Source organism: Pelophylax lessonae, assembly GCF_965119305.1.
Source record: "Pelophylax lessonae genome assembly, chromosome: 1".
Taxonomy (NCBI): domain Eukaryota; kingdom Metazoa; phylum Chordata; class Amphibia; order Anura; family Ranidae; genus Pelophylax; species Pelophylax lessonae.
The window spans coordinates 802,613,400-802,633,971 of record NC_138768.1 but is presented as its reverse complement, the minus strand read 5'-3'; positions in this window follow the sequence as shown (position 1 = coordinate 802,633,971).

Below are 20,572 nucleotides of genomic sequence, written 5' to 3'. Positions count from 1 at the left end.
TCAAATACCAGCCCTAGGAAGGGCTTTTTGGGGTGCTGTCCTTACAGCAGGAGTGTACCAAGAACACTGGCTAACAAGACCGGGAACTGTCCCTAGCTATAACAGCAGCAGCAGCACTTTCCCTGCTCTCAGTAACACAGAAATGATCTAAAATGGATGCTGCCCTTGCTTATTTATAGGAGGTGGGAGGGTGTGGGAGGGAGGTATGCTGATTGGCCTGGAATGTGTCTGCTGACTGTGATGTTCAGGGTCAAAGTTTGCCTCAATGATGATGTATAGGAGGCGGACCGAACATCGCATATGTTCGCCCGCAGCGGCGAACGCGAACGTTCGAAGTTCGCCGGGAACCGTTCGCTGGTGAACCGTTCGATACATCTCTAGTTATCTTCCAAGATTGCCCTAAAGACATGGAATATCGAGTTTGGTGTGGGGGAACTTGACTGGCCTGCACAGAGTAATGACCTCAACCAAATAGCACACCTTTGGTATTAATTAGAGATAGGATCGCGAGCCAGGCCTTCTCCTCCACATCAGTGCCTGAGCTCACAAGTGCACTTTGGAAGAATGGTCAAACATTCCCATAGACACACTCCTAAACCTTGTGGACAGCCTTCCCAGAAGAGTTGAATCTGTTATAGCTGCAAGGGGTGGGCCAACTCAATATTGAACCCTACGGACTAAGCCTATGCCAATACTTTTTCCCAATACAATATACTGTATATATATATCTCCTTAAACAGTCCATTGTGTCCATATATCACTAAAATAATTGCAATGTGGATAAATGTTCAGTGCTCTTTTATTGTTAGGAGATAGGGTGATATATATGATTGATTTTATTTAATTGTATGGTTTAGTGTGTTAATGTGTTGAGCAATTTGATGTTATGCACATTTACAGTCATAGAAGCACTATCATTTAGGGCAAGGGTTTAGCAACCAGTAGATCATTTCTCTTATTCTTTTGTACATACAGGGGCATACCTAGAGCATTTGGCATCAGGCAGGCAGGCGACGCACCACACATGGACGTGTCATAAAGTGAGGTCGCGAGTAGCGCCTCCACGCACTGCGACCCGAAACCTGAAAGAATCCTCCTCCCTCTGCTCCCCCCAGTGGCCAGGACTCCCCTCCTCCTCCTCTGCAAAAAATGGTGCAGACTGACCTGAGGCAACAGACAGAAATACATGTAACTGCCAGTGGCGTCACTAAGATTGGTGCCACCTGGTGCAGTAAAGCGTGGTGTCACTCCCCCCCCCCCCCCCCAAAAAAAAAAAAAGTGATTTTCCTGTTTTCTGAAAGTGTGCCAAAGATGCAGCATGCAGGACTTTTGGTGTACTTTCAGAAAATGCCGAAAAAAATGTGCAATCTAATAGAAATCTATAGAACTGCAGCTATAACTGTGGGTAAAATGTAGGAAGACCCCCTTTACATTACACAGCCCCTGTACCTCTGGACCCCTTCACATTACATACCCCCCGTACCTCTGGGCCCCTTTACATTACACAGCCCCGTGGGCCCCTTTACATTACACAGCCCCCCCTGTGGGCCCCTTTACATCACACAGCCCCCCCTGTGGGTCCCTTTACATTACACAGCCCCCCTGTGGACAACTTTACATTACACAGCCCTGTGGGCCCCTTTACATTACACAGCCCCGTGGGCCCCTTTACATTACACAGCCCCCCGTGTGCCCCTTTACATTACATCCCCCCTGTGGGCCCCTTTACATTACACAGCCCCCCCTGTGGACAACTTTACATTACACAGCCCCGTGGGCCCCTTTACATTACACAGCCCCCATGCACCCCTTTACATTATACAGCCCCCCATGGAACCCTTTACATTATATAGCCCCCCATGGAACCCTTTACATTATACAGCCCCCCATGGAACCCTTTACATTATACAGACCCCCATGGAACCCTTTACATTATACAGCCCCCCACCATGGAACTCTTTACAATATACAGTCCCCCTCCCAGGGAACCCTTTACAATATACAGCCCCCCAGGAAACCCTTTACAATATACAGCCCCCCCAAATGAACCATTTAAATTATACAGCTTCCCCCCCTCATGGAACCCTTTAGATTATACAGGCCCCCCAATGAACCATTTGCATTATACAGGCCCCCCCCTCCCAATGGAACCCTTTATATTTTATATACAGCCCCCCCAAAGAACAATTTACTTTATACAGCCCCCCCCAGGAACTATTTACATTACACAGCAAAATCCCCCCCCCCCCCCATCATCCTACCTTATTAGTAGGAGAGCAGAGCAGGAAGCAGTGAGTGTAAAGCAGAAAGGGACAGGGAGAATCATCACCACTGAATATACAGCAGGAACTGCCGAAATTACCTTTGCTAGTTAACAGCAGGTGATTGGTTGCTAGGGGGTCCTAGCAACCAATCACCTGCTCATTAACTTAGAACGTTAACTCTGGCAGCGCCCGCTGTATATTCAGTGCTGGTCATTCTTCCTGTCCCATTCTGCTTTACACTCACTGCTTCCTGCTCTTCACTCCTGTGTCAGTGAGTCTGGGGGCCGGCCCTGGGTGTCACCTTGGGGCTCCCTGGCACCCCCCAATGTGTGGCACTCGGGCGGACCACCCCCCCCCTGTTGGTATGCCATTGTGTACATAGTTTGATTTCCCACACCAGGGAGGCGGCTTTCTGTTTTTTAGGGTTTTTTTCAGTTTAATATTGGTATTGATTTACTGTTACTTACACTTGATCGACACCCTTTTCTATTGGCGTGGAGTCACATTACCTTTTTGAAGACTTATGTAAATGTTTCTCATGCTTAGTTGCCAGCATTCTAAAAAAAATGTGGGGGCACCTTTCTTTGATTTCTCTCTTCTGGTTTCTAAAATCAATACACATGTGTGGTTAACAGAAGGCTGAACCGCCACAAGATGGGAGCATGGAACAATTTCTGGTAGTGCCTCTGCTCAATTGGGTCTTGTGTAGTGTAAGTGGGATCCCAACAGAGATTGAACTTGTCCCCAGGCATAGTACTCACTCACTTGTATCCCTTGCAGTAACGATAGTCCAGTCCATGTAAAGGTTTATTGTACAACAAGGGAGGACAGGGGTGGCTGGAATGCCCAAACAGTAGGACACCCAATGTTATAGGTGTCCCCTCAAAGCTGACAGTTTTTATACAGCAGTCAGAAGCATCCAGTACAATGGAGGGTCCTGTGTTTTCTCTGGTTTAGGTAGTGACTGTAGCATCAAACCAGTGGAGGTGCAAGTGTTACTCCTTTGTCCTCAGCAATATCTCTTCAGCCACTGGATCAACAAGGTCCCAGAAAGTGGAGGTACAAATATGGCTGGAGTGTCCCCAGTGATATCCATTTAGCAAAAAGATCAGTATAGGTAAGATTCTCCTAAACGGGTAGCACATGGTGGACTCGGACAACATCAGTCCAGGACCCCCAACAAGCAGCAGCCTGTAGACAAAGGACCCTTCCAGAAGTCTTCAAAGGATGTTTGTTAAAACTAGGCCTAGTTCATAGACTTAAACTGGTCATACACTGGTCCAAATATGTCTGGCCCTGCATGGACTGGCCAGGTTTCAACCAGTGTGTGACCTTCCCCACTTGACAGTAGCTGAATATTTATTTAATTGACTTCTAGGAGACACACAGAAGCCACTGATCAGTGTATTCTGACAACAGGGGGTTGCACTGTCAGAATACAATTTCCTAGGGTGAGGTGGTGGGGCATAAACATGTATGTAAGTGTTTATCCTTAAATTGTGTTAATAATTCAAATACTACAATGTATGTATTGAAAATAAATGTAATACTAAAATATTACCCACAATGCATATCCTTAAGCAAAATGATAAAGTGCTATGTGGTGTATTAAATCAAATAATATGTGATGCTAAATAATAAAATATATTATGCTCTTAAAATTATGATGGATAACTTTTGGCTGCTAATTAATAACCCATGTATACTCTATCTGCATGCACCCTATGCAGTGCTGAACCTGTGCTTATTTGACTTTGCAATCATGTGCCAAAAGAATATGTACATAAACAAAAATGATATCAAGTGAATAATATATACAATATTATGTATCAAAAAACCATATAATACAGAGAAATACTAGTACTAAAAGATTACTAGTGCAAAAAAGTGAGTGAAGATAGTATACTGTGCTTAGTGTCCAAATATGCATACTATTATTAGTGTCCAAATAGTCCAAAAAAATGTTTTTTCTAGCTTCAGTGACGGTGTTCAAAAAAAGACAATCAGTGCAATAGTGGTGTCACCCTCCGTGCTCCTGTGTGATAAAGTAGGCAATTCAAACTCACCAGACGGTGTTGACCCCCAATGTCTTACGACAAGTGGGTCAGTAGATTTTGTATGGTAAGTATCCAGCGGGGTCCCAGCCGTTCGTGTCCGGGTGGTCCTGGATGCTCCTATTGTTTGGTGTGTTAAAGCAGAAAAATCGCACTCCTCATGGTGTAGTATGAATGAAATCCATGTTTATTTAAAAAATGGTAACAAAAATGCAGCAAATATAAAATAATAATAGTGATTAGCATCACATATTATTTGGTTTAATACACCACATAGCACTAAATCATTTTGCTTAAGGATATGCGCTGGGGCTAATATTTTAGTATTACATTTATTTTCATTGCTTACCCTTTGGGGTTGTTCACAACAGCAAACCCATTGACACATTTTGATCACATTTATATCACCTCTCGGTGCGAGTGTTTTTTCACAGCAATATAATGTATGTATGTTTGTGTGTAAAACCAACATGCTCTTTCCTGATGTTCACTGGTCTTTAATGACCCAAGTGGTTGGGCAGGGCAAACATACCTAATTTAAAACTTCTCCTACCATTGACTAAAGAACAGATCTGCCAACTGGTGCAACTACAGAAAACATAAGCTGTGTCATCACATTAAAAAAAATAGAATAAGCTTGCATACATGTGGTTTCTCTTATTTTACTGGATCAGCAAACTTAATTTATGGTCCCAGACCTCACATTCCAGTTCTCTAGAGAATGACTGGTGAATATCTTTCCCACATTTTATATGACTGCAATGTATAATTTTTTAATCCTCTTCTGAGTTTATGTTCTCGGTTTCTCTCTTTCCTCCTCTTGTAAATCTAATATTTCTCCATTTATAGTATTTTTGCTTTCCCTGCTCTGTTGCTCCTGTCTTTACCAGAGCTGACAATTTTAAAAAATAATGTGCAGGTTCACTCTTACGCTCAGACTATGGCTTGTGCACAACATGTACTCCAAATACTATAAAAAGGGATGAGACTTTACTCATTCGCAGCCCACCGATTTTGCGAACATATGGCGTTGTTCGTGGCAGCCATATTAGTATACATTGGGGAGAACTTTGACCCATGACACAGCCATCAGGTGGAATAGGACAGCCAATTGAAACATTTCAGCACATGGACATACCCCCTACCTTATAAATAGACCTGGCCTGGCGGCCATTTCACATTCTGCTTTTTGTCAGGGTAGGGAGAGGTTGGCTGTGTGCACCAGGGACAGATTGTCAGTGACAAAAATCGCTCTGTAAAGGTCCACAAAAGTCCTTTTAAGGGCTGGTATTTGGTATAGATGTACTGTCTCTTTTGTCAGTGTAGGGAGAGGTTTGCTGTGTGCACCAGGGACAGATTGTCAGTGACACAAATCGCTCTGTTAAGGTCCACAAAAGTCCTTTCAAGGACTGGTATTTGGTATAGGTGTACTATTCTTTGGTGTGCAGTGTACTATATAGGGGTGTAATACACTTATAATATACTTTCTAATATAGAAAGCATATTATAGTGGATTTGTATTGTGCACTGTGCAGCATTGTGACTGGTGTGTTGAGCGTTTCTGTAGCAATACTACAAACAGTGACAAAAGCACTTTAAAAAAAATATTATAACTGGTGTGATAGACCAGTGGCCCCCCAATACCACATATTGAAGTGGGGTGTTATCTGAGTATACTTTTACAAGTGTATTTATGTCCTGCAACAATATTGCCTCTTTTGCTGCGTTAACTCTGCTACACACAGTGCCAAACTTACTGGCCAATTTTTTGTACAACTTGTGTGATAGACCAGTGGCCCCCCAATACCACGTATTGAAGTGGGTGTTATTTAACAGTATACTTTTATAACAGTGTTTTTTAGTCCTGCAAAAATTTGGCCTCTTTTGCTGCTTTAACTCTGCTACATACAGTGACAAAGTTACTGGCCAATTTTTTGTAGAACTGGTGTGATAAACCAGTGGCCCCCCAATACCACAGATTTAAGCGGGGTGTTATATACCTTGTTCCACATACACTGCGCTTCTCTAGAGACTTTTTTCACAGGGTAATTTAAAAAAAGACAGAAAGAGGAAGAGGCAGGCCCTTATGCAGGGGTGGTAGGGGTGGGGCAGGAGCAGTAGGCCGGAGCCAAAATGTGAAGTTTAAGAAGGTGCGTTCGATTACATCAAAGGACGCACCAGACTTGGTTGAGTGGCTCACTCAGCCTTCCTCTTCTGCACCCTCCTCGTCCTCTCTATCTGCACCCTCTTCACTCTCTGCTGTGTGCACCCCCAAAGACACCACCACCATATACCCTCCGCTTGAGTCACTGGAATTATTTTCCGATGAATAACAAAACATTTGCGATGCGCAGCCATTGTTGGCATCGGATCAGGAAGAGGAGGTAGCTACAGCCGCCACTCAGCAGTCTGATGACAGTACCCAGATCAGCCCAAGGAGGTTGGTCCCGCTGTTGCTGCCTACTCTGAGATCTCGAATGTTAGTGGTGGGGAAGGTGACGTGGATGATGATGTGTCTATGAACGTCACATGGGTGGCCACAAGAGAGGAAGAGGAGGGGAGTTCAGAGGGAGAGACGGACCAGCAGATAGGGAGGAGAAGCAGGCAGAACTTGCATTGCACAGGAGGGACAAAGCAGACTGCAAATGTATCAGGAGCGAGCCATCAACCATGTACAGTCACATCTGGTGCTCCCAGGACACCGGCACATGGCTCCGCAGTGTGGGCTTTTTTAATGTGTCCGCTAGAGATGGACGAACATCGGCCGGGGCGGTTCGCGAACGTCAGCCGCAAATTTTCTCAAAAGTCCGCGAACTGCAAGTTTGCGGCAGGCCCCATTGACTTTAATGGGAGGCGAACTTTAAAAACCTTTTAGGTCATATTTTCAGCCACAAAAGATGTACTAGCTGTGCACAAATAGTCCCAGCACATAGACAATGTCATAACAGAAGTATTGCAATTGGAAAAATTTTTTTCTTTTTTCATAAATCAGCCAGAACTGACAGCAGCCGGTAAATACATGTCTAATACATATAGGGTCCATTCACACATCTGTAAAATGGGTCCGCATCCATTCCACAATTTGGCGGAACCTTTACAGACCCATTGTTTTTCATTTCCAGTCTGAAAAATTAGGCATTCACAGGATAAAGAAGTAAGTGTCGGCCATTCCAGGCTCCAAAAATTAGCCCACATTCGTTTACCAGACAGCTAAGAACGTAGTATTCTGTGGCTGAAGGTACATTAGGCATTCACAGGTAACAGAAGTAAGTGTCGGCCATAAAAGGCCCCAAAAATTAGCCCACATGGGTTTACCTGACAGCTAAGTACGTACTATTCTGTGGCTGAAGGTACATTAGGCATTCACAGGATACAGAAGTAAGTGTCGGCCTGTATATTAGGCCCCAAAAATTAGCTCACATGGGTTTAACTGACAGAAAAGAATGTAGTGTATTTGATGGCTGGAGGTACATTAGGCATTCACAGTATACAGAAGTAAGTGTCGGCCTGCATAGGCTCCAAAAATTAGCCCACATGGGTTTACCTGACAGGTAAGAACGTAGTATTTGGTGGCTGGAGGTATATTAGGCATTCACAGAAAAAATAATTGTCGGCCCTGAAAGGCCCCAAAAATTTGCCATTCAATGGACATGAAATGCCTTTTATGCCGCTGTATGTAGCGAAGCCAAGGACCAGGAATTGCTGTGGATGGATGGCGGTCTGGTGGATATTTGTGGCCTGGCATGAGGAATTTCAATGAAACATGGTCTACTGGTCACATGTGTTGAATTCCTCAGAGATCCGTGCCTCATTCATTTTTATAAATGTGAGGTAGTCTACACTGTCATGAGCTAAGTTGCTTATCGGTCACGATCCCCCCTGCTGCGCTGAACGTCCTTTCGGACAGGACACTGGACGCGGGGCAAGCCAACATTTCCATTGCAAATTGTGCAAGCTCTGGCCAGAGGTCAAGCCTGCCCACCCAGTAGTCCAGGGGTTCATCACTCCTCACAGCGTCCACATCGGCCGTTAACCCGATGTAGTCGGACACCTGTTGGTCTAGGAGTTCCCTCATGCTGGATCCAGAGTACAGCTGTCAATGGTTCGGCTGAAAGAAGGATCTCATATCTGAAGTGACCAAGACATCTTCAAACTGCCCTCTTCTTGCAGGCGCTGTTGGATTGCTACTAGCAACTGTCTCTCTGTGACTGGAAATTCCTCTGCCAGCGCACGCAAAAGCAGAATGCAGCATTTCCCGCAGCAAGGCCTGGAAGCCCTGCATTCTGACCGCCCTCTGTGATTGTGGTAACATTTCCGCCATTTTGTGTTTGTACCGGGGGTCTAAGTACGTTGCCACCCAGTACTGCTCCTTGGCCTTTATGCGTTTTATACAGGGTTCCCCCTTAAAACACTGGAGCATGAAGGCCCCCATTCGCACTAAACTGGAAGCGGTGTAGTGGCCTGCTTCCAGCTCATCATCCAGGATAACGTCATCCTCGTTCTCCTCCCCCCATCCACGGATAACACCAGGGATCCCAGAAAGGTTTAAAGCATGCTCTTCTTGCTCCTCCTCATCCCCCCAGCACCATCCTCCTCTTACTCCACTTCAGACTCCTGCTGTTGATTTGTCTCAGATGGAGTAGCACCCACTGGGAATTCATCCAACATTGCGACTTCCTCATCTTCCTGCTCCTGCTCCTTGACGGCTTGATCAATGACACGACACAAGGCACGCTCCAGAAAGAAGGCATAAGGTATGATGACACTTATGGCGCCCTGGCCGTGACTGACCAGTTTGGTGATCTCATCGAATGGCCGCAGAAGTCTGCATGCGTCCCACATGAGCAGCAACTGGCAAGGTGAAAAGAACCCAAGCTCCCCAGAACCTGTCCTGCCCCAGAATTTGAACAGGTAGTCGTTAACTGCACGTTTCTGCTCGAGCAGCATATCAAGCATATACAACGTTGAGTTCCATCGCGTCAGGCAGTCACAAATTAGACGCCTGACGGGCAGGTTGTGTCGTCGCTGAATCTCAGCAAGGCGAGCCATGGCTGTGTAAGATCTTCGGACATGGCCCGAGATTTTCCTGGCCTGCCGCAATGGCCACAAATTTCCGAAAGGCCTCGAAGTCCACCAGTTTATATGGCAGTAGTTGGCGGGCTATCAGTTCCGACAAGCCAGCAGTCAAACGTTGTGCAAGAGGGTTATCCGGCATCATAATTTTTTTCCACTCCAACGCTCCAACATTTGGACCACAGAAGCCTGCTTTTTCCAGAACTATGTGACAACGGCATCATGACAGGTGGAGTGGAGGACAAATGTGAGGAGAGAGGAGAGGGAGAAGGATAAGGAGAAGGGGCTGGACGGTGAGAGCCTGGAGTGTGGCTTTGTGGTTTCTGACAGTGTTGCTCCCACTGGGCTCGTGATGGGAGTTTAGGTGCCTTCTTAAGGCGGTTGTCCCTAGGTGAGTGTTGGGCTTACAGCGTTGACTGCAACGGCTGCAGATGGGAACACTGTTGTCAGCAGCAGACACATTAAAAAAATCCCACACTGCTGAGCCATGTGCCGGCGTTCTGGGAGCGCCAGATGTGACTGTACATGGTTGATGGCTCGCTCCTGATACATTTGCAGTCTGCTTTGTACCTCTTGTGCAATGCAAGTTCTGCCTGCCTCTCCTCCCTATCTGCCGGTCTGTCTCTCCCTCTTAACTCCCTTCCTGTTCCTCTTGTGGCCACCCACGTGACGTTCATAGACTCGTCATCATCCACGTCACCTTCCCCACCACTAACATTCGAGATCTCGGAGTAGGCAGCAACAGCGGGAACCAACCTCCTTGGGCTGATCTGGGTACTGTCGTGAGACTGCTGAGTGGCGGCTGTTGCTACCTCCTCTTCCTGATCCGATGCCAACAATGGCTGCGCATCGCAAACGTCTTGTGATGGATCGGAAAATAATTCCAGTGACTCAAGCGGAGGGTATGTGGTGGTGGTGGTGTCTTTGGGGGTGCACACAGCAGAGAATGAAGAGGGTGAAGATAGAGAGGATAAGGAGGGTGCAGAAGAGGAAGGCTGAGTGAGCCACTCAACCAAGTCTGGTGCGTCCTTTGACGTAATTGCATGCGGCTTTTGAAACTTCACAGGCTCCGGCCTACTGTTCCTGCCCTACCCATACCACCCCTGCGTACGTGTCTGCCTCTTCCTCTGCATGTGATGTTTTTTAATTACCCTGTGACAAAAGTCTCTAGAGAATCGCAGTATATCTGGAAAAAGGTAGATAACACCCCGCTTCAATATGTGGTATTGGGGGGCCACAGGTTTATTACAACAGTTCTACAAATAATTGGCCAGTAACTGTTGTCACTGTGTGTAGCACAGTCAACACAGCGAGAGAGGCCAAATTTTTGCAGGACTAAAATACACTCTTAGAAAAGAATACTGTTAAATAACACCCCACTTCAATATGTGGTATTGGGGGGCCACTGGTTTATCACACCAGTTGTTCAAAAAATTAGCCAGGGAGTTTGACACTGTGTGTATCAAACTTAACTCTGTAAAAGAGGCAATATTGTTGCAGGGAACAAATACACTTGTAAAAGTATACTCGGATAACACCCCCCTTCAATATGTGGTATTGGGGGGGGGGGCACAGGTTTATTACAACAGTTCTACAAATAATTGGCCACTAACTGTTGTCACTGTGTGTAGTACAGTCAACACAGCGAGAGGCCAAATTTTTGCAGGACTAAAATACACTCTTAGAAAAGAATACTGTTAAATAACACCCCGCTTCAATATGTGGTATTGGGGGGCCACAGGTTTATTACAACAGTTCTACAAATAATTGGCCAGTAACTGTTGTCACTGTGTGTAGCACAGTGAACACAGCGAGAGAGGCCAAATTTTTGCAGGACTAAAATACACTCTTAGAAAAGAATACTATTAAATAACACCCCACTTCAATATGTGGTATTGGGGGGCCACTGGTCTATCACACCAGTTGTTCAAAAAATTGGCCACGGAGTTTGGCACTGTTTGTAGTATTGCTGCAGCAACGCTCAGTTACCACACCTGTCACAATGCTGCACAGTGCACAATAATACTACTAATCCACTATAATATGCTTTCTTCAAAGTATATTATACTGTGGATTACCCCCCTCCCCCCACCTTTTGAGTGCACTGCACAGTAATACCAAAGAATTTGCAGCCCTTTAAATTACTTTTGTGGACATTAACAGAGTGATTTGTGTGACTACTGCTGATCTCTAACTGCCCCTAAAGCACAGACTGGATACCTGACCCTAACCTGAAAAGAGACTGGACCTATACCAAAAATTGCAGCCCTTTAAATTACTTTTGTGGACATTAACAGAACGATTTGTGTGACTGCAGCTGATCTCTCTAACTGCCCCTAAAGCACAGACTGGATACCTGCCCCTAACCTGAAATGAGACTGGACCTATACCGAAATACCAGCCCTTTAAATGACTTTTGTGGACATTAACAGAGCGATTTGTGTGACTGCAGCTGATCTCTCTGACTGCCCCTAAAGCACTGACTGGATACCTGCCCCTAACCTGAAAAGATACTAGTAGACCTATAACGAAATACCAGCCCTGAAAATTACCTTTGTGGATCTTCACAGAGCTATTTGTGTCTGGCAATCTCTCCCTCATGAGCACAGGCAACCTCTCCCTACGCTGGCAAAAAGCAGAATGTGAAATGGCCAACAGCTCAGGTCTATTTATAGGGTAGGGGGCATGTCCATGTGCTGAAATGTTTTAATTGGGTGTCCCGTTCCCCCTGACGGCTGTGTCATGGGTCAAAGTTCTCCCCAATGTAAACTAATATGACCGTCGCGAACAACGCCATGTGTTCGCAAATTTGGCGGGTAGCGAACAAGCAAAATTCGCTGCGAACCGCAAGGCCATATCTAGTGTCCGCTGCTGACAACAGTGTTGCCATCTGCAGCCTTTGCAGTCAACGCATAAGTCGCGGTAAGCCCAACACTCACCTAGGGACGACAGCCTTAAGAAGGCACCTGAACTCCCATCACCGAACCCAGTGGAAGCAATGCTGTCAGAACCCACAAAGCCACACTCCAGGCTCTCACCGTCCAGCCTCTTCTCTTTCTCCTCTCTCCTCACAATTGTCCTCCCCTCCACCCTCCATCATTCCATCCTCACGTTGTTCTGGAAAAAGGCCAGCTTCCGTGGCCCAAATGTTGGAGCGTAAAAAAAATTATGACGCCGGATAACCCTCTTGCCCAACGTTTGACTGCTGGCTTGTCGAAACTGATAGCCTGCCAACTACTGCCATATCAACTGGTGGACTCGGAGGCCTTTCGGAAATTTGTGGCCATTGGACCATTACAATGGAAGGTCCCAGGCAGGAAATATTTCTCACAGAAGGGCATTCCAGAACTGTATGGCCATGTTCAGGGGCAAGTGAATGTATCTCTGGCACACAGTGTCGGTGCCAAGATACATCTGACCACAGACACATGGTCTAGCAAACACGGGCAGGGAAGGTATATATCTTTTATCTTTTGGGTGAACCTTCTGACGGCCTCTGTGGCACCTGTGTAGATTTGGTTTTACTGCCACGTATTGCAAGCAGGCCTGCCTCTTCTTCTCCTCCTCCTACTCCATCCTCCCTCTCCTCAGCTGACTCCTCCTTTTCCGCTGCTACCGACTCTTCCACTGCGCCGCCCAAGATCCCGAGAACCTATTCCACATGCCAGGTGAGACGTTGCCATGCTGTGCTGTGTCTGTTGTGCCTGGAAGCCAAGAGCCACTTTGGTCCTGCACTCCTTTCAGCTTTGCGTTCACAGGCAGATCAGTGGCTGACACTGCTCAAATACAGTTGTGTGGTGTGCGACAACGGTGCCAATCTGGTGAGCGCGCTGAAACAGGGCAAAATTACACATGTGCCATGCATAGCACACGTCCTGAACTTGGTCATGCAGCGATTTGTTGCCAAATATCCTGGGGTCCAGGACATCTTGCGGCAGGCCAGGAAAATCTCGGGTCATTTCAGAATATCTTACACAGCCATGGCTCGCCTTGCTGACATTCAGCGGCGACACAACTTGCCCGTCAGGCGTCTTATTTGTGACTGCCTGACACGATAGAACTCAACGTTGCATATGCTTGATAGGCTGCTCCAGCAGGAATGTGCAGTTAATGACTACCTGTACGAACTCTTCGGCAGGACAGGTTCTGGGGAGCTTGGGTTTTGTTCAACTCGCCAGTGGCTGCTCATGCACGAAGCATGCAGACTTCTGCGGCCATTTGATGAGATCACCAAACTGGTCAGTCACGGCCAGGGCGCCATCAGTGACATCGTACCTTACGCCTTCTTTCTGGAGCGTGCATTGCGTTGTGTCATTGATCAAGCCGGCAGGAAGATGAGGAAGTGGCAATGTTGGATGAATTCCAAGGGGGGTGCTACTCCATCTGAGACAAGTCAACAATAGGAGTCTGAAGAGGAGTCAGAGGAGGATGGTGTCAGGGCGGATTAGGAGGAGCAAGAAGAGCTTGCTTTAAACCTTTCTGGGCTCCCTGGTGTTGTCTGTGTATGGGGGGAGGAGAACGAGGAGGAGATTATCCTGGATGATGAGCTGGAGCCAGGCCACTACATCGTGTCCAGTTTAGTGCGAATGGGGGCCTTCATGCTCCAGTGTTTTAAGGGAGACCCCCGTATAAAAAGCATAAAGGGCAAGACCAGTACTGGGTGGCAACATACTTAGACCCCCGGTACAAACAAAAAATGGCGGAAATGTTACCACCATCACAGAGGGCGGTCAGAAAGCAGAACTTCAAGGCCTTGCTGTGAGAAATGCTGCATTCTGCTTTTGCGCTCGCTGGCAGAGGAATTTCCACTCACAGAGATACAGTTGCGGGTAGCAACCCAACAGCGCCTGCAAGAAAAGGGCGGTTTGAAGATGTGTTGGTCACTTCAGATATGAGATCCTTCTTTCAGCCGACCCATCGACAGCTGTACTCCAGATCCAGCATCAGGGAATGCCTAGACCGACAGGTGTCCGACTACATCGGGTTAACAGCCGATGTGGATGCTCTGAGAAGTGATGAACCCCCGAACTACTGGGTGGGCAGGCTTGACCTCTGGCCAGAGCTTGCACAATTTGCAATGGAACTGTTGGCTTGCCCCCTGTCCAGTATCCTGTCCGAAAGGACATTCAGCGCAGCAGGGGGATCGTGACCAATAAGCGCACTCGTCTAGCTCATGACAGTGTTGACTACCTCACATTTATAAAAATGAATGAGGCATGGATCTCTGGGGATTTTAACACATGTGACCAGTAGACCATGTTTGATTACAATTCCTAATGACAGGCCACAAATATCCGCCAGACCGCCATCCACGCACAACAATTCCTGGTCCTTGTCTTCGGTAAATACAGCGGCATAAAAGGCATTTCATGTCCATTGAATGCCTAATTTTGGGGCCTTTCATGGCCGACAATTATTTTTTCTGTCAATGCCTAATGTACCTCCAGCCATAGAATACAACGTTCTTAGCTGTCAGGTAAACCCATGTGGGCTAATTTTTGGGGCCTATACTGGCGGACACTTACTTCTGTATCCTGTGAATGCCTAATGTACCTTCAAGCACAGAATACAACGTTCTTAGCTGTCAGGTAAACCCATGTGGGCTAATTTTTGGGGCCTTTCACGGCCGACACTTACTTCTGTATCCTGTGAATGCCTAATGTACCTTCAGCCACAGAATACAACGTTCTTAGCTGTCAGGTAAACCCATGTGGGCTAATTTTTGGGGCCTTTTATGGCCGACACTTACTTATTTATCCTGTGAATGCCTAATGTACCTTCAGCAACAAAATACAACGTTCTTAGCTGTCAGGTAAACCCATGTGGGCAAATTTTTGGGGCCTATACTGGCCGACACTTACTTCTGTATCCTGTGAATGCCTAATGTACCTTCAGCCACAGAATACAACGTTCTTAGCTTTCAGGTAAACCCATGTGGGCTAATTTTTAGGGCCTTTTATGGCCGCCACTTACTTCTGTATCCTGTGAATGCCTAATGTACCTTCAGCCACAGAATACAACATTTTTAGCTGTCAGGTAAACCCATGTGGGCAACTTTTTGGGTCCTTTTATGGACGACACTTACTTATTTATCCTGTGAATGCCTAATGTACCTTCAGCCACAGAATACAACGTTCTTAGCTGTCAGGTAAACACATGTGGGCTAATTTTTGGGGCCTACACTGTCCGATACTTACTTCTGTATCCTGTGAATGCCTAAAGTACCTTCAGCCACAGAATACAACGTTCTTAGCTGTCAGGTAAACCCATGTGGGCTAATTTTTCAGACTGGAATTGAAAATCAATGGGTCTGTAAACGTTTCGCCAAATTGTGGAATGGATGCGGCAGATGTGTGAATGGACCCAATATGTTTTTGACATGTATTTACCAGCTGCTGTCAGTTCTGGCTGATTTAGGGAAAAAAAATAAAAAATTTTTAGGGCAACTTTTCCAATTGCAATACTTCTGTTATGACATTGTCCATGTGGTGGGACTATTTGTGCACAGCTAGTAAGTCGTTTGTGGCTGCTAATATGACCTAAAAGTTTTTAAAGTTCGCCTCCCATTAAAGTCAATGGGGCCCGCCGCGAACTTGCGGTTCGCGGACATTTGAGAAAATTTGCGGCTGACGTTTGCGAACCGCCCCGGCCGATGTTCGTCCATCACTAACTATAAATAATGTAATTGATAAGGCCTTGATCCAAAGGTAAAAAAGGCCTTGATGGCCTTGGTCCAATAAAAAAAAACTGGAACGTACAATTAACTACCATCTTTGGGCCAACCTATAACATTATCATGGGATCGCTTGTGTTTCATGCAGGGCCGGAACAAGAGGTGTGCAGAAGGGGTGGCTGCAATGGGCACAGTGGTATCATGTGAGGTGGTAGGGCACCACGAGGAGATTTGGGGGGGGGGGGTAGAGGATTTGTGTTTGAAGGAGGAATTTTGGGTTTGCAGGGGGTAAGAATTATTTTAAGAGGGGAAAACATGGGGAGCGATGATTTGGGGGATTTGTGTTGGTAGAGGGAATTAGGGAGGAGGATTCGTGCTAGGAGAGGGGATTGTAGGAGGGGGGTTGTGCTAAAAAAGGTAATACGGTAGAGGGGGGGGGGTTTGTGCTAGAAGAGGAATCTTTTTTTTGGGAGAGGGGGGATTTGTGCTTGGAAGGGGGGGGGCATCATGCTAGTAGGGATGATTTGTGGGTATTAGTGCTAGGAGGGGAATTTTTTTGAGGGGAGGGGGATTTGTGCTAGCGGGGGGGGGGGCTGTGCTACATAAGGTAATATGGTAGAGGGGGAGGGGATTTTTTTGGGGGGGGGATTGTGCTTGGAAAGAGGAGGAGGGGGGAATCGTGCTAGTAAGGATGATTTGTGTGTATTTGTGCTAGGAGGGAACATTTGTTTTGGGGGGGGGGGGGATTTGCTAGGATGGAGGATTGGGGCTGGAGGGGGGGGGGAGGATTTGTTTTCAGGGTATAAATATCACTGGTTTAAGTTCAGATTAAATTCAAAGACAAAGGAGTTGTTTTTTGCTCTGACTTCAGGAATCATTTTGTACCCAGTGATGTATAGAAAAGTTCTTAAAGCCCAAATATGGACTTAAACAAAAAAATAACAACAAGAAAAAAGGAAGCTAGACAGTGTATAAAGTAAATAGCATCTCTGACTGTCCTAACTAACCTCCTAATGTGTACGAGTACTAGAATACTAAGAGTGGGAACATACTGTGAGTTTAGGGTTCCACGCTTAGGTGGAGAGTCTCCACTGGTATACACTGGGGCACAGAAGGCTGAGCCTGGAGTTCAATTTTCTTAAAAGAAAGGAAGCTGCAACTGACGATTTTTATTCTACAAATTCTGTTTGATTGGCAGGCATGCTGATCCTTTTGCTGGGATTTTGATTTGTAGCTTCTTCCAGGTCAGTGATCTAAACAAGCCTTTTTCAACCAGGGTGCTTGAGGCTTCTTCAGGGGTGCCTTGAGGCTTCTTCAGGGATGCCTTGGCAAAATGACAAAAAATTGATCAAAAATTGTATACAAGCCAGCAGGTGGATAAAACCTGCCTTTTACTTACACAAATCCACAGGTTTTCATTATGCACCATTATGACTTTCTGGACACTGACATCCTAATAACCAATTACATCATCAGTTAATAAGGAGGATGTCTGTTGCCTCCACTGCATCCTTGTTTAACTATCCTATGCCCCTCTCCCTCAGCACTGGAGGGATGTTAGCTCACTGATGGAGAGAAATTGAAGGAGAATAGAAACATCGGAATACTGGTCAGTACAACTGTGCAAAAGTGTATTTGTTTTGGAAGAATAAATCACCTATAACATTGGGCGTCCTACTTGTGGATGTTGCTGCATTACGAGAAGCTATGTTTGAGAATGGGTTGCCTTGAGACTGTCCACAATTTTTAAGAGTGCCCTGGGTTTGTCTATAATTTTAAAGGGTGCTATGACTAAAAAAAGGTTGAGAAACACTGATCTAAACAATACTAGAACCAGAATATCAGTATACAGTCAGGCTTGCCTTTTCAGAAACCTGCTCTATTTCTCAGTGAAAAGGACCTATACGCAAAGCTCAACAGAAAGCCATGAAGTTGCTGCTTGAAGCTGCCTCTAGTGCTGGTTTGAAGGCCTAGGTGTATGGTCACATCATCTCTGTGAATTCACCCATTATGAAATCTAATCATTCTCTTCACAATAGGTAAAATGTTAACAAAAAAAGCTAGGTTAGATTGTGTAGATGAAGAGTGCCAAAATACATATCTTTCCTGGAGAAAATGCTGATCTTGGCTTCTTTGTTCATGTGGTCTCTGTTGAAGATGAGAATCGGTCTTCCTGGATTCCTCAGCAGAGCTTATGTGACCAAATGCTGAGGCTTTCACATGTAGAGACAGATAAATGCAGTGCAGAGAAATGCATGGCAAATCATTAATGGAGAAAGACCGGCTGCAAGGAGCCATAGGCAATACTGATGACTATTTGTCTTTTGGACCCAGCTTTCACAGTTCAGTTCCTTCTTTAAGATCTGTTTAAAAATGTTATAATCATCACACTGGAGTTCATTGGGTAAAAATATTAAGTAATCATAAGACCTATAATCATAGGCGTGCGCAGGGGGTGTATCGGATGTGCCTGGGCACACCTTAATCACCAGGGTTTCCAACCATGTAGTGTCTGTAAAAACCCTGAGGCTATAGTTGCTCTGCCTCTCCACTGCCTCCTTGGCCAATGAGACTGGCACTGTACCTACCGCCTTCCCCGTCGCACCTTTTTTTGACTTTACAACAGGAGGTGCCAGCAGCTGGAGCGTGCAGGAGAGGGAGGAGTAAACACAGCCTGCAGTTTTGGGACAGATTTCAGGAGAAGGTAAGCTGGGCTGAGCACAATATAGTCAGTGGCTTATCGTAGTGGGGGATGGCCTGTGCCCACAATGCAAAAAGGAGGAGGGCGAGGCTGTGCTCCCTCTGGCAGGGCTCCTGTGTTTTAGAAGGTCCCAACATGCCAAGAGATGAGAGGCAGCAGCAATGTGTTAGATCAGGCTAACTTTTCCATGAAAAATACTGATTTGCATCTGTATATACATGTGTATATTTGTGCATGTGTATATATTTACACTGTATGTGTGCCTGTGTATGTGTATATACAGTATCTCACAAAAGTAAGTACACCCCTCACATTTTTGGAAATATTTTATTATATCTTTTCATGTGACAACACTGAAGTAGTGACACTTGCTACAATGTAAAGTAGTGAGTGTACAGCTTGTATAACAGTGTAAATTTGCTGTCCCCTCAAAATAACTCAACACACAGTCATTAATGTCTAAGCCGCTGGCAACAAAAGTGAGTACACTCCTAAGTGAAAATGTCCAGATTGGGCCCAAAGTGTCAATATTTTGTGTGGCCACCATTATTTTCCAGCACTGCCTTAACCCTCTTGGGCATGGAGTTCACCAGAGCTTCACAGGTTGCCATTGGAGTCCTCTTCCACTCCTCCATGAGGACATCACGGAGCTGGTGGATGTTAGAGACCTTGCGCTCCTCCATCTTCCACTTAAGGATACCCCACAGATGCTCAATAGGGTTTAGGTCTGGAGACATGCTTGGCCAGTGTGTGGAATATTATCTGAGCACTGACAGACTGACCCCGCCACCCCTTCAACCTCTGCAGCAATGCTGCCAGCACTCATACGACTATTTCCAAAGACAACCTATGGATATGACGCTGAGCACATGCAATCAACTTCTTTGGTCGACCATGGCAAGGCCTGTTCTGAGTGAAACCTGTCCTGTAAAACTGCTGTATGGTCTTGGCCAATGTTCCTATAGCCTAGGCCAGTGATGGCAAACCTTGGCACCCCAGATGTTTTGAAACTACATTTGCCATGATGCCATCTTTATGTAGAGCAACAATTCTTTTTTTCAGATCCTCAGAGTTCCTTGCCATGAGGTGCCATGTTGAACTTCCAGTGACCAGTATGAGAGATTAAGATTGATAACACCAAATTTAACACACCTGCTCTCTATTTACACCTGAGACCTTGTAACACTAACCAGTCACATGGCACCGGGGAGGGGAAATGGCTAAATGGGCCCAATTTGGACATTTTTTCTTAGGAGTGTGCTCACTTTTGTTGCCAGCAGTTTAGACAGTAATTGCTGTGTGTGGAGTTATTTTGAGGGGACAGCAAATTTACACTGTTATACAAGCTGTACACTCACTACTTTACATTGTAGCAACGTGTAATTTCTTTAGTGTTGTCACATGAAAGGATAAAATGAAATATTTACAAAAATGTGAGGGTTGTTCTCTATTTTTCTGTATGCATTGTGAGATTTGGATGAATAAACTCAAGCGGTGCTTTTACAATGAGTTACGGCAGTCCGAAACTATTTTTTTTTAGAGTATGGCAGCCCACTTTTCTTTAAAAGCAAGCCAAAAATTCATACACATATCTTCTCATGCAGGGGGTTCTCACCATCACTGCAAAATATAACCTTCAGCCTCCTGGCTCTCTTGTGGCAGCTTACTATTCCGAGTACTCTGCAGGGTCTTCCTGACCATCAAACACATCCTAGTGGTATGCACAAATGCTGAACTTTATCTCTGCATCTTTTCCTTGCAGCTCCCTAGCTGTGCCTGTCCCTCCTGGACTTTCTCTCAGGCTTGG